This window comes from Pristiophorus japonicus, unplaced genomic scaffold (genome assembly GCF_044704955.1).
Source record: "Pristiophorus japonicus isolate sPriJap1 unplaced genomic scaffold, sPriJap1.hap1 HAP1_SCAFFOLD_517, whole genome shotgun sequence".
NCBI classification, from domain to species: domain Eukaryota; kingdom Metazoa; phylum Chordata; class Chondrichthyes; family Pristiophoridae; genus Pristiophorus; species Pristiophorus japonicus.
Window position 1 is genome coordinate 202,802 of NW_027254423.1, and position 11,315 is coordinate 214,116.

Sequence of the window (11,315 nt, forward strand, 5' to 3'; positions counted from 1 at the left end):
GAAGACTGCTCGCTATCGGACCAATCTGTACTATTGCAATACGCGGACTATCTGCTTGTGGCGTCCAGCCACGGGAACGGATGCATGCAAGACTCTCTGAAACTATTACAGCACCTATGTGAAAGAGGGCATCGAGTATCCTTACAAAAGCTACAATTTTGCCATGTCCAAGTGCAGTACTTAGGTTTTCGCATATCACATGGCCAGAGGCAATTGGGTTCTGAAAGAATTCAGACTATTCAAAGCACCCCTATACCGAAGACAAAGAAGGATATCTTATCCTTTCTAGGAATGGTGGGGTACTGTAGACAATGGATCCCCGACTATCGAGAATGGGATGCGGTCTTACGATCAGCTGCCCTAAAAGAGGCCCCACCAAAAGTAGAATGGACCCCTGAAAGGGAAGAAGCGTTTAAACAGTTAAAGACAGCTATCACTAACGCCCCGGCACTGGGACTACCGAACTATTCGAAACCATTTCAGATGTATGTTAACGAGAAAGAAGGATTTGCAACAGCGGTACTAACCCAGGAACATGGTGCGGGAAATAGACCAGTTGCTTATTACTCAGTAATGCTCCCTCCAGTAATAAGGGGAATGCCCGCCTGCTTGCGTGCTATAGCCGCTACTGCGGTTATGGTGGAAAAATCACTACCGATTGTTTTGGACTATCCGTGCACTGTTATAACAGCGCATGCGGTGCTTTTGTTGTTAAACTCCGCAGCCACTCAGCACTTCACAGCATCCCGGAGAACAGGATATGAAGTGCTGCTGTTGTTGCATCCTAACTACACATTTCGACGTGCACCGGTAGTGAACCCTGCGGTTCTTGTTCCCACCAATCTCACCAGAGAAATAGAGGACCCAGATCAACACGACTGCCTGTTAACCGTGGAAATAGCCACCTTACCCAGAGCAGATTTGCTTATAGAGCCAATGGACAATCCCGATCTTATTCTCTATACAGATGGGTCATCACATAGACCGTCAGACAATTTGCTATTGTCCGGCTATGCTATTGTAAACCAGCATGAAACCATTGAAGCATTTGCCCTGCCTCCCGGAACCTCGGCTCAGGCTGCTAAATTGTTTGCCCTAACTAGATCTTGTATATTGGCCAGAAATCAAACCGCTAATATTTATACCGATTCTAGATATGCATTCGGTGTGGTTCATGATTTTGGACAACTGTGGAAAAACAGAGGCTTCATCACCTCTGGCGGAAAACACATCAAGCATTCACAGTTGGTACTAAACCTGTTAGATGCCATTCAGTTGCCAAGCAAGGTGGCTGTTGTTAAATGTGCAGCTCACACAACCGGTGAGGATGAAGTGTCAATAGGAAATAAGAGGGCTGATGAAGCAGCCAGACAGGCCGCTTTAGCACAGGCATACTGCCTTCAAGCAGTTTCAGTCTCCCCTCCACAAATTCTAAGCACCCAACAACTTAAAACAGCACAACAACAAGTTACCGTGCAGGAAAGAAAAACATGGGAGAATCAAGGTTGTTTTTTAAAAAATGATATATGGTCTCATCCTGATGGGCGAACTGTATGTCCTAGATCCTTATTTTTGCCCCTTTCTCGCCTAGCGCATGGTCAGGCTCACATGGGCAAAGGAGGGATGATACATGCTATCAATGCGCAGTGGTATGCACCAGGAATAACAGTAGTAATTGAAAAAATTGCTAGAACCTGCCAAATTTGCCAACAAAACAATAGAGGTAAAACACCTGCAGAATATGACCATCTACCCCAACCAAACGTGCCTTTTGAAAAGTTGCAAATTGATTTTGTCCACATGCCTCCAGTATTAGGTTTCAAGTATCTATTAGTCATAGTATATATGTTTACAAGATGGGTAGAGGCATATGCAACGAGGAAGGATGACGCCCGAACGGTAGTGAAGATTCTATTTACAGAAATAGTGCCAAGATATGGGATACCTATGGGAATTAACAGTGATAGAGGAACACACTTTACAGGGAAAATAGTACAGAATCTTGCCGAAGCGTTAGGTTTCCAGTGGAAATTGCACATACCGTATCAACCTCAGTCCTCAGGAATGGTGGAAAGAGTAAATGGAGTAATAAAATCCACCCTTACCAAAGTATGTCAAGAAACAGGACTAAAATGGCCAGATGCCCTTCCATTGGTACTATATACTATAAGAAACCAGAAAAACCGAAATACTGGTTTGACACCCCATGAAGCCTTATTAGGAAGGCCAATGCCTACGGGTGTAAAACCACCACTGGGAGCGGAAAAGGTAGCATTAATTTGGAATGATGAGAAGTCGCTAAAATATGCTCAGGCCATGTGTGAAATAGCAAGAAGCCTGCATGAACGAATAAAGCAGACCCAAGTACCCCCGTCAGAAGGAAATATGCACCCTTTTAAGCCAGGAGAGCAAGTATTAGTAAAAATCTAAACAAAGAATCTTTTTCTCCTAGGTGGAAAGGACCATATCAAATAATCCTCACGACAAGAACCGCCCTGAAACTGGAAAAACATCCAAACTGGGTACACGCCACCCGATGTAAATACTACTTTCCAGACGAAACGCAGAAAGAAGAAGAAATACAGAGCTAGGACGGGCGGCGGTGACCCGCAAAAGAACTGTACTCATCTCCCCTTGTTATAAAACCAGACTGAACTAAGAGTGCGAAATGTCAGAACTTGCCTGTATACCAATTTTGGCCTTTATTTTTTGGATCACTGTTACTATTGTGCTAGTAAGCTAAAATTTTAACGAATTAGTTCAGGAGTGTTATAAAAGAAGACAAAGGGAGGAAGATGAGGAGGGACTCCTGGATAAACTATCAGGGGACACTGGGCATTTTAATCCTTCTGGCAGTAGGAAGAGTTAAACAAGAACAAAGGTTCATAAAAGAAGGAAAAGTATGGAAAGGAGAAATGGCCTGGGGTACAATTGATAAATCAGGACAGCAAGGCACTTATGTATGCTCAGAAGAAAAGAATTGTAAAGTAGGGAACTTAACCGTGATGTGTGAGGCTTGTGGAATAGGGGTAGACCCACGATCAGGAGAAGTAAAAAATAACTAGTGAGGAGGGATTTAATATAACCCTAAACTGGAAGGTACATATGACGTGCCTAACCAGCAAGGAAATAGCTGAGAGCCAAGAAACCTTTGGCACATTTTGTAACCCCAAAGAAGATTGTCATTTTGGGATAGAAAACAGAGGATGGATAAAATGCATGAACCGTACAAAAATACTAAATGGAGGAACCTATATCAAACAGTGGACGCACAATAAAAATAAGCATTCCCCCCGGGATCCGGGCCATTTAAAACGGGTATTGACCACCTGCATCTCGGTAGTAAGATCCCCAGGTATAGCAAATTTAACAATTCAAATCATGTATCCACCAAGGGAAAAGGATGGCTGCAACACGACAAGTGTTGGAGTCACACTGGACCGATCCCCGAGAAGGAAGCGGGATGTGTTGGGAACTTTATTGGGTGGAGTAGGAGCAGGTATGGGAGCGTTAAACTCAATGGATATAGAGACCTTACAAAATAAAATCCAGGTCGTCGGAGGACTAGTCGGGGAAAGTATAGAATTAAGAAATGCTTGGGATGAAGGGCTACAGCAACTGCAGGTATCCGGCTACATAACAGATAAAATGACTTGGAAACAAAGTAAAGAAATAGAAAAGGAAATAGAGAACCTAATGAAGGAGCAAAAGGGGGTGAATTGGTACACCAATTGCATGTTTAAAGAGACAATCAGACAGTTATTGAGAGCCGAGTTAGAAAGGAAAATACTATCTTTCCACGCTGAGACCTGGGAAAGATTACTGGGAATCAAACAGAGAAATAAATTTCCTGATCTAGCCCTTAAACCTCAAGAAAAATATACTAGATGTGATGTAGAAGGATGTAATATTACTATGGAAATAATAAGTATGACTAAGAAGGAACTTTGGTGTCAGTACCAAGTAATACCCCAACTGTTTGGACAGAACTTCTGGTACCCAAAATTTAAAGGGGACTGGGTCGATGAAAGTGATCTAACACATCACGATAGGGGATGTGTTAAATGGCCATTCGGGATGGTATGTCCTTACCGAACCGCCATACACGAACCATGCTCCCTACAACACCCAACAGGAATATGCAAGTGGGAACTAAAACAAGCCAATGACACAGAGGTCTCAGAAATAGGACAAAACGAAGTTTGCTTAACAGGAAATAAACCCGTCTATTTGGACGGAATTTTATATATGCCTCCTATTAATACTTGTGTGAGAGAAGTCTACACTCTATATGACCCAGAAGAAAAACGAACTTATACTTTTGGACAGTGGGAAAATGTAGAGAATTATTTAACCGTGCACAGAATTGAACCATTACCCCCTACAATTAATTTGACACGACTGCATAATTTAATACAACATTACAAACAAATTGAAGAGGCATTGTCAAAACGGGGCCGAGACATCCACCAGTTTCAGATAGAAATGAGTTTCAAAAAGGGACAGTTAGTACGAATAGCAAACACAGTCACCTCAATAACAGCACATCACTGGTGGGATATATTCCTAGGCTGGTCCCCCAAGGCAACAGCCGTATTAAAGCTTGCAATACATCCTATAGTAGCATTAGGTGTGATCATGCTACTTCTACTACTAGTCGTTTGTGGAATGGGGCTGAAAGTAAAATCTCTATTAGGTCAAGTAATGAACCTAGTAGATAGAATGGAACAGAAAAATATGATCGTGAAGGGAAGGTTAAACCGAATAGAAGGACAGTTAGATGACTATAATGAAACAAATGCTTAGAGATGAGACATTACCCCGAGGGATATGAGCCTCCCTTTTTAGTTGAGAAAGAAAATATGTTGATCAATTAAAAAAGATCAACAAGGAGGGAGTTGTGGAAGAAAGTAACCAGCCGCTTTCACAGTATAAGAAGGGGTTAAATTCCTTTCTGTAAATTGAGTTTGCTTCTTTGCTGAGACAGCAGAATCCAGCAAAGCCAGAAAATACTTAATGTTCCTTAAATTACAGAAAATAACAGATAACATGAAGGCTGTACATCTGGTATTTGTATATGATAAGATACCCCCATGGCCTGGAGGCAGACAGATTTCTCAACTATGCAGGAACTGATAAGAGGGGCTTTTCATGATGATCTTGCTGACCCTCAGAAGAAATGATTAATGTCCCCGAATAGATAAAGTCATGCTTTTCGAACTGACCTTTGTGCCCTGTTTAGAATTAGTAATGTTCATGAATAATGAGGTTATCAATTGTATGAGATAAAATTCCTTTGTTTCTGTATAAAGATAGAATGAGTTTTCTGTAGAATTCAGATTATTGCCTTGGTAACGACCAAGCAGCTCTCCGAGATATCTCGCGTGTAAAATATGAATCTCTTGAAGCAAGACTCTGAAATCTCCGCTTGAGTTAATTTAACTTAGACATTTCCTCGACACTGTTAGTCCCTGCCTGTAAGCTGAGAAGTATTTCCATCATTTTCTGCCTTAGTCGCTATCGCTCTCTCTCTATCTCTCTCTCTCCTTGTCACTGTCTTTATCATTGTCTTTCTCTCACTCTTTCCCTCTCTCTCTTAATAGATCACACACACACATCTCTGTATATGTATATGTTTGAGTCCTTTTCTCACTCAGTCTGCCTCTTCTTCTCAGTCTCACACATTCTGTCTCTCGTTGTCTCTATCTCGCTGTCTGTCTCTCCCTGTTTGTCGGTTCGTCTCTGTCTCTCAATGTGTCTGTCGACTTCTCATGGTGTCCAGTTCTGTTCACAGATCGATTCCTGCTCTGACAGAACTGGTGCCCGTCAGTTCCTCGTTAGTATAGTGGTAAGTATCCCTGCCTGTCACGCGGGAGACCGGGGTTCAATTCCCCGACGGTGAGGTAGTTGCTTCAAAATGCAGAGTTTTACTTCTGTTTCTTGGTAGAGATTCATATTAAAAAGTTCCAGAGCTATATCTAACTGTAAAAATACAGTTAGAGGAGATTGCCTCGTCCAGATTTTTAGCAAACGGAGAATTTTTCACGAGTCTTTGGCCGTCTGCTGCACATAGATGGGTGACTGAGTTTTTTCTGAGTAACGTTCAAAAAGGCAGCGACACATAAGTCGTGGCCGAGTGGTTAAGGCGATGGACTAGAAATCCATTGGATTATGCCGCGCAGGTTCGAATTCTGCCGACTACGATTCTCAGCATTTTTCATTCCATTTCACAATTGAACCAGTTCTCTGCCAAACAGATCGCGAGATATATGGAATAACGTCCCACACCTTTCAACACTGACATTTTTTTCTCATTTTTATTAATCTGCAATATTCACGATACATACGGATAGGAAAATACAAAAATCAGTCAAAGTTGCGACAGTGAGTCAGCCTTTCTTCGCCTTTTTCTGTCGAAGGCATCTGTGCATGTCCGTTGGTGCGTGTAAATTTTTGGTTACGTATGTGTGTGTGTCTCTGTCTGGCGATCTGTATATATGTCTCTGTGTATGTGCAACTCTCTGTGGAAATCATCACCATGAATTGGGTATGCCCTGCAACTTATGAAAAAGACGTGGGGAAAATAATACGGTTGTGAACTTTTGTATCGGCTTTGATTCGGTAGCAGCATTTTCGACTGAGACTTGAGCATATCATCTTGGCTAACAGTCACGTGCACCACGTGGGTAATTTTGCAATGTTGAATCACTTGACTTTCGGATGAAATGTTAAATTGAAGCTCCGTCTGCACCCTCGGGTGGATATGAAAGGTCCCAGAGCATTGCTCGAAAAAGAATAGAAGAGTTGCCCCCGTATCAATATTGCTAAAAATGTTCGTAAATACTCACTGAAAGCCGATGTGTATGTGTTTGTCTGTGGGGTTGGGGTTGAAGCCCAGATTCGCATGGGACCAGGATGGCCGAGTGTTTAAGGCGTTGGCCTGAAAATTTAATAGGATTTTCCCCACGTTGGTTCGTTCCCCACTCCTGGTATAGAAACATAGAAATTTGGTGCAGGAGTAGGCCATTCGGTCTTCTTGCCTACAGCACCTTTCAATGAGTTCATGGCTGAACATGCAACTTCAGTACCGGATTCCTGCTTTCTCGCCATACCCCTTGATCCCCCTAGTAGTAAGGACTTCATCTAACTCCTTGTGAATATATTCAGTGAATCGGCCTCAACAACTTTCTGTGGTAGAGAATTCCACAGGTTCACCACTCCCTGGTGAAGAAGTTTCTCCTCATCTCGGTTCTAAATTGCTTACCCTTTATCCTAAGACTGTGACCCCTGGTTCTGGACTTCCCCAACATTGGGAACATTCTTCCTACATCTAACCTGTCTGAACCCATCAGAATTTTAAACGTTTCTATGAGGTCACCTTTCATTCTTCTGAACTCCAGTGAATACAAGCCCAATTATTCCAGTCTTTCTTGATAGGTCAGTCCCGCCATCCCAGGAATCAACCTGGTGAACCTTCGCTGCACTCCCTGAATAGCAAGAATGTCCTTCCTCAAGTTAGGAGACCAAGACTGTACACAATACTCCAGGTGTGGCCTCACCAAGGCCCTGTACAACTGTAGCAACACCTCCCTGCTCCTGTACTCCAATCCCCTCGCTATGAAGGCCAACATGCCATTTGCTTTCTTAACCGCCTGCTGCATCTGCATGCCAACCTTCAATGACTGATGTACCATGACACCCAGGTCTCGTTGCGCCTCCCCTTTTCCTAATCTGTCACCAATCAGATAATAGTCTGTCTCTCTGTTTTTACCACCAAAGTTCATAACCTCACATTTATCCACATTATACTTCATCTGCCATGCATTTGCCCACTCACCTAACCTATCCAAGTCAATCTGCAGCCTCATAGCATCCTCCTCGCAGCTCACGCTGCCACCCAACTTTGTGTCATCCGCAAATTTGGAGATACTACATTTAATCCCCACGTCTAAATCATCAATGTATAATGTAAACAGCTGGGGCCCAGCAAAGAACCTTGCGGGACCACACTAGTAACTGCCTGCCATTATGAAAAGTACCCATTTACTCCTACTCTTTGCTTCTTGTCTGACAACCAGTTCTCAATCCACGTCAGCACACTACCCCCAATCCCATGTGCTTTAACTTTGCACATTAATCTCTTGTGTGGGCCTTGTCGAAAGCATTCTGAAAGTCCAAATATACCACATCAACTGGTTATCCCTTGTCCACTCTACTGGAACCATCCTCAAATAATTCCAGAAGATTTGTCAAGCTTGATTTCCCGATCACAAATCCATGCTGACTTGGGCCAATCATGTCACCTCTTTCCAAATGCGCTGCTATGACATCCTTAATAATTTATTCCATCATTTTACCCACTACTGAGGTCAGGCTGACCGGTCTATAATTCCCTATTTTCTCTCTCCCTCCTTTTTTAAAAAGTGTGGTTACATTGGCTACCCTCCACTCGAAAGGAACGGATCCAGAGTCAATGGAATGTTGGAAAATGACTGTCAATGCATCCGCTATTTCCAAGGCCACCGCCATAAGTACTCTGGGATGCAGTCCATCAGGCCCTGGGGATTTATCGGCCTTCAATCCAATCAATTTCCCCAACACAATTTCCCGACTAATAAGGATTTCCTTCAGTTCCTCCTCTTTACTAGACCCTCTGACCGCTTTTATATCCGGAAGGTTGTTTGTGTCCTCCTTAGTGAATACCGAACCAAAGTGCTTGTTCAATCCGTCTGCCATTTCTTTGTTCCCCGTTATGACTTCCCCTAATTCTGACTGCAGGGGACGTACATTTGTCTTTACTAACCTTTTTCTCTTTACATATCTATAGAAACTTTTGCAATCCGTCTTAATGTTCCCTGCAAACTTCTTCTCGTACTCCATTTTCCCTGCCCTAATCAACCCCTTTGTCCTCCTCTTCTGAGTTCTAAATTTCTCCCAGTCCCCGGGTTCGCTGCTATTTCTGACCAATTTGTATGCCACTTCCTTGACTTTAATACTATCCCTGATTTCCCTTGATAGCCACGGTTGAGCCACCTTCATTTTTTTATTTTTACGCCAGACAGGAATGTACCTTTGTTGTAGTTCATCCATGCAGTCTCTAAATGTCTGCCATTGCCCATCCACAGTCAACCCCTCAAGTATCATTCGCTAATCTATCCTAGCCAATTCATGCGTCATACCTTCAAAGTTACCCTTCTGGGCCATGGTCTCTGAATTAACTGTTTCATTCTCCGTCCGAATGCAGAATTCCATCATATTATGGTCACTCTTCCCCAAGGGGCCTCGCACAACGAGATTGCTAATTAATCTTCTCTCATTACACAACACCCATTCTAAGATGGCCTTCCCCCTAGTTGGTTCCTCGACATATTGGTCTAGAAAACCATCCCTTATGCACTCGAGGAAATCCTCCTCCACCGTATTGCTTCCAGTTTGCTGAGCCCAATCTATGTGCATATTAAATTCACCCATTATAACTGCAGCACCTTTATTGCATGCACCCCTAATTTCCTGTTTGATGCCCTACCCAACATCACAACTACTGTTTGGAGGTCTGTACACAGCTCCCACTAACGTTTTTTGCCCTTTGGTGTTCTGCAGCTCTACCCATATAGATTCCACATCATCCAAGCTAATGTCCTTCCGAACTATTACATTAATCTCCTCTTTAACCAGCAATGCTACCCCATCTACTTTTCCTTTTATTCTACACTTTAATTCAACACGAATTTCCTCCCATTCTGATCAGTGATACCGGATTTTCATCTGTTGAACCTGCAATTTTTTGTTAACTATGTGACAGTCAGAGCCGATAAAGAAATGAAATTGTGAAATGTAGCTGTGTCGCTCGGTCTCTGCCTCTCTCTGACTCACTCTGTCTGACCCTGTTTCTCTGCTTATCTCTGTCTCTCAATCTGTCTCTTTCTCACGGTGTCCACTTCTGTTCCAATGGGATTCTCTCAGATTCTTTGCCTGACTGGCTCTCTCTTTCCCATCATTTCGGTCTGTCCATGTCTTTGCCTGTCTCTAACCTGAGAAGTATTTCCATCATTTTCTGTTTTAGTCTCTATCTCTTTCTATCTGTCTCTCTCCTTGTCACTGTCTTTATCATTGTCTTTCTCTCACTCTTTCCCTCTCTCTCTTAATAGATCACACACACACATCTCTGTATATGTATGTGCTTGAGTCTCTTTCTCACTCAGTGTGCCTCTCCTTCTCAGTCTCACACTTTCTGTCTCTCGTTGTCTCTATCTCGCTGTCTGTCTCTCCCTGTTTGTCGGTTTGCCTCTGCCTCTCAATGTGTCTGTCGACATCTTCTGGTGTCCAGTTCTGTTCACAGCTCAATTCCTGCTCTGACAGAGCTCGTACTCGTTAGTTTCGTGGTGAATATCCCCGCCTGTCACTCTAGGGACTGAAGTTGAATTCCACAACAAAAAGGCAGTTTTTTCAAAATGTAGAATATTACTTCTGTTTCTCGGACGAGATTCATATTAAATAGTTCCAGTGCAAGATAGAACTGTACAAATAGAGGTAGAGGATATTGCCTCTTCCAGATTTTGAGCAAACGGAGTGTTCTTCAGGAGTCTTTGGCCGTCTGCTGCACAGAGATAGATGACTGAGTTTTTTCTGAGCAACGTTTAAAAAGGCAGTGACTCAGTAGTCGTGGCCGAGTGGTTAAGGCGATGGACTAGAAATCCATTGGGTTATCCCTCGCAGGTTCGAATCCTGCCGACTACGATTCTCAGCATTTTTCATTCCATTTCACAATTTAACCAGTTCTCTGCCAAACTGATCATGAGATAGATGGAATAACGTCCCACACCTTTCAACACTGACATTTTTTATTAATCTGCAATATTCGCGATACTTACGGATAGGAAAATGGAAAAATCAGTCAAAGTTGCGACAGTGATTCAGCCTGTCTATCCCTCTATATGTCGAAGTCATCTGTGCATGCCCGTTGGTGCGTGTACATTTTTGGTTATATATGTGTGTGTGTCTCTGTGTCTGTCGATCTCTATATATGTCTCTGTGTATGTGCAACTATCCGTGGAAATAATCACCATGAATTTGGCATGTCCTGGAACTTATAAAAAAGATTAGGAAAAATAATACGGTTGTGATCTTTTGCATCGGCCTTGATTCAGTGGCAGCATTCTCGACTGAATCTGGAGTTTGTGTGTTCAAGTCGCACTCCTGAGACTTGAGCATATAATCTTGGCTAACACTCCAGTGCACCACTTGGGGAATTTTGCATTGCTGAAGCTGTTGACTTTCGGATGAAATGTGAAAGTGAAGCTCCGTCTGCATTCTCG

At 42.9% G+C, this 11,315-nt stretch overlaps 1 non-coding gene across 1 annotated transcript; it reads left to right on the plus strand.

The window, feature by feature from the left end:
- The first annotated feature begins 10,656 nt into the window (after window positions 1–10,656).
- Window positions 10,657–10,737, plus strand: trnas-aga (transfer RNA serine (anticodon AGA)). The gene has a single exon. It is a non-coding gene; the product is annotated as a tRNA-Ser (tRNA).
- The last annotated feature ends 578 nt before the right edge of the window (window positions 10,738–11,315 follow it).